Source organism: Ixodes scapularis, unplaced genomic scaffold (assembly GCF_016920785.2).
Source record: "Ixodes scapularis isolate PalLabHiFi unplaced genomic scaffold, ASM1692078v2 PGA_scaffold4__175_contigs__length_147842914, whole genome shotgun sequence".
Lineage (NCBI taxonomy): Eukaryota > Metazoa > Arthropoda > Arachnida > Ixodida > Ixodidae > Ixodes > Ixodes scapularis.
The window spans coordinates 54,136,283-54,140,335 of NW_024609879.1; the positions used below are offsets into that span (position 1 = coordinate 54,136,283).

Consider the following 4,053-nt stretch of genomic DNA (forward strand, 5'->3'; position numbering starts at 1 on the left):
CGTGGCAGAGACAGGTCAGTCTATTCCTACAAGAGCACTTAAGTCGGTTAGAGACCTGTGATCCTTTTTTGGTGCGCAATTCGCAGAGTGTCATAGATTACCTTAGTAGTGGTGCAGTCACAGATGTGAGGGGCTTTTCCATAGATGCTGAGGATCTTTTTCATTCCATCCCTCATTGCGCTCTGTTTGTCGCGGTTCGTGAATGTATTGAAAGAAATGACGAGATTGGCTTCCAGAACGCTAGCGGTGTGTGTACTGATGGGTTTTTAGAGCTACTTAAGTTTTATCTGGAGTCAACTTTTATCCAATTTAACGGTAAGCTTTACGTTCAGTAAAAAGGAATTTGTATTGGTTCGTCTGTGGCGCCTGTGCTTTGTGATATTTTTTTAGCCAAGCTCGATAGGGCCATTTCGGAAAAACTGAATGACGAGCGTGTTTGTAAAGTGTTTCGTTACGTGGATGACTTTTTGGTTTTGTTTCTTAAGCTGGAGGGCATATGTGAGGCAGATGTCGTGAGGTCTGTTTTAGAAGTTTTCGCACGCCATTCGGAGGGGCTCACTTTCACTCACGAACTTCAGGACGGGGCTTACCTGCAATTTTTGGATTTGAGATTAGAATTCATTGCTAAACACGTTCGCAGGGCTTATCACCCACGCTCGAAGAAGGGTCTTCTTCCATATGATTCATCGTACTCTAAGCTGGTCAAGAGAAGCATTGCCTCGTCTTGCCTACAAGCTGCACTCGAGAAGTCATGTCATCATGTCGTTAACGAGAGTTTCTCCCGGCAGGTTGAGAGACTGACCGTGGCAGGTTTCCCAACTTCGGTTTTATTGAGCGTTGCGGAGGGTTTGTTGAAGAAACTCAAGGGAGAACCCCGTCCCCGGACTGAAAGGCCAAATAAGAGACCGCTCGTAATACCGTATCTCCATAAAATTTCACACAACTTGAAAAAAGTTGCCTTGAGGTACGATGTGCCATTGGTGTTTTCCGCTCCGTGTAAGCTGTCGCAATTATGCGCGAGAGTGGCCGATAAGAAGGACAAAGGCCCCGCCTGCTCGGTGAAGCATGAGCATCAATATGTTATTTGCAAGGTGGGAGTTGTTTACACGATTCCACTAACGTGCGGGAAAGCCTACGTCGGGCAGACGGGCAGATGTGTTAATCACAGATTGCGGGAGCATGACTTGTCGTTGCGATCTGTGGTTGGAGCTGTAGGGGGGCATTTGCCATTGCATTGTCATGGTTGTGGGTGTAAACCTACCTTCAGTAAGACTAGTATCATTGGCAATGGTAGGGAAAGAGTGAATAGAGAAATTTTAGAGGCGCATGCAATCATCAAAGCCGGCGCGAACTGCGTAAGCCAAACGTCACTGGGCCTGAGTAGCAAAGAAATGTTTTTTTTGGACACGTGGTGAATTTGTCATGTGACGTGGGCGGAGTTGCTGTTTTCTTTGTTTTGTTTCCTTGTGATTAAATTTCAGTTGAGAGTCAGCGCTTGTCCTGTCTGCACTTCCTCTAGTCCCCGTTTTCTGCGCGCTGTTTGCCTTTTCGTCCTTCGGAACGCTCGGAACCGGTCGGATCCTCGACCGCAGCGCCGCCGCGTGCATCCAGGTCCTTTCTACGCACGCCGTTCGTCAGGGCCTCGTCGCACTAGCCCTTTCTAATATGCGCCGTTTTTTCTGCCGCTTGGTGGTGGGTATGTCGACGGGACATTTCTTGTTTCCGTACTTTATAAACTACATTTGTTTCTTTTCTGATCTCATTATACCGGACAAAAACTACTTTCATACATAATTGAAACGCTTCGCGACACTTATATTCTGTATCTCGACTAAAAAAAAGATTTTAGCGGTTCTGACCAGTAGTAAGCCCAGGACCAAAGACGTCAGATATCGCGCGCTTTAGCCTACGCGGGTCGCCCTCGTAGGTGAAGGAGGTTTCCGCGTCGTCCGGTTAAAATATGACGCACTGATATTTAGTTACTCTCTCCGTGCCCGCTGGCTTGCCCGAACCCCAAGAGACCTGGAAACCACAAAAAAAGGTAGGCGCCTAAATATGATTGCAGGGCCCCTCTAACACACTTTGATGAAAAGAAACCCTTCATCCTGGCTTATGATGCCTCCCCATACGGAATAGGAGCTGTGCTGAGTCACCACATGCCTGATGGGAAAGAAGCACCCATCGCATTCTATTCCAGGAAACTGTCTACCACCGAGCGCAATTATGCTCAGATTGATAAAGAGGCGCTTGCAGTGGTCGCAGGTGTAAAAAAGTTTCATGACTACGTATGGGGCCGCCAATTTCAGATCCACACGGACCACAAGCCACTTCTGGGGCTGTTCACCCCAGACCGTCAGACACCGCAGATGTTATCACCACGGATGCCGCGCTGGTCGATATTTCTAAATGGGTACCTGTACTCTCTCCTCCATCGGCCTGGGAAGCGGCTGGGCCACGCAGACAGCCTCAGCAGAATTCCCTTAATGCAACAGCACGAGGACGACCCGGCCCCAGCAGAGACCATTATGCTCCTGGACATGCTCCCAGAACCTCCACTCCAAGCTGCTGACATCGCCACACAGTCTGCAAGGGACCGTACCATGTCTCGTGTACTCAACTGGGTGTGGAAGGGGTGGCCACCAAGGCACAGCATCATTTCTGAGTTCACACCATTCGTGTCAAGGCGACATGAGCTGTCTGCCCACAGAGGTTGTTTACTGTGGGGTGACCGTGTGGTGATACCGCTGAAGCTACGGTCCCGGATTCCCGAAGCCTTGCACGCCGGACATCCAGGAATTGTTCGGATGAAGGCACTTGCCCGCAGCTATGTATGGTGGCCAGGAATGGATGCGGCTATTGAGGAATGGGTGCGACGATGTTCTCCCTGCCAGGAAACACGGCCAGAGATGCCCCGAGCACCAGTCCATCCATGAGAGACGACCCGGGCGCCGTGGTGTCGCCTGCACATTGATTTCGCTGGGCCGTTCCAAGGAAAGACACTCCTGATCATAGTGGACTCCTATTCAAAGTGGCTGGAGGTCATCGCAGTGTCATCCTTGACATCGCTCACCGTGATCAATGCCTTACGGAGGCTGTTTGCAACACATGGTCTTCCAGACACAGTAGTGTCGGACAATAGGCCTCAATTTACGTCCGCCGAGTTCCGGGAGTTTCTTGAGGCCAACCTGATCCGCCATGTGACATCTGCACCTTTTCATCTATCTACGAATGGCCAGGCTGAAAGGATGGTGCGAACCACCAAGGAGGCTCTGTCGCGCATTGTGCAGGGAGATTGGTCACGGCAACTGGCAGATTTCTTGCTACAGCAGCATGTAACTCCACACTCAAGCACGGGGCGATCACCGGCCGAACTGTTCATGGGCCGCCGGGTATCGACCATGCTGGACCGGCTGCATCCCAAAAGGGCTCCGGCCAAGTCATCCCAGCAAACAGGACTGCTGCCAGTGCCACGCTCATTCCTGCCTGAGGACCCTGTATTTGCACGCAACTATGGCCGTGGCCCCCCATGGGTCCCCGCTGTGATTGGCCGAGCGACCGGGCCAATCTCCTACGAAGTGACCCTCCCAGATGGCAGGGTGTTGCGGCGGCACGTTGACCAGCTCCGGCGCCGGGCAATGGCGCCTTGCACAAGCGAGGGACCGGCACCAGCAGAACAACAGCCAGAGGTCTACCCCACAAAAGGGCCATCACCAAGGGAAGTTTATCCTCGGCAAGCGATACCTCCAGGGCAAGTGAGCAATGAGCCAGCCGAGAGTTCGTTGGAAGAGCAGCCAACGGCTGAACCCTCTGCAGGCGACACAACCATGTCCCAACCTGTGCCAACGACCGCACCACGGCCAGTGTCGCCGGAAGGACTAGAGGGGATCCTGAACCAGCGACGCTGCGCCGTTCGCAGCGAGCTCGGAAAGCCCCATCCCGCCTGCGAGACTTTGTGCTGGCACTGGCCGAGTGTTGAGCCTGAACTTAGGGGGAAGGGGTGTTATGTTCGTGTGCTTAGTACATCCGCATGGCGGTGCCAGCGGCGAGGAGACT

The 4,053-nt window shown here is 52.3% G+C and overlaps 1 pseudogene; it reads left to right on the plus strand.

The window, feature by feature from the left end:
• The first annotated feature begins 2,708 nt into the window (after positions 1-2,708).
• Positions 2,709-3,756, plus strand: LOC121837762 (annotated as a pseudogene).
• Positions 3,757-4,053: the final 297 nt, after the last annotated feature.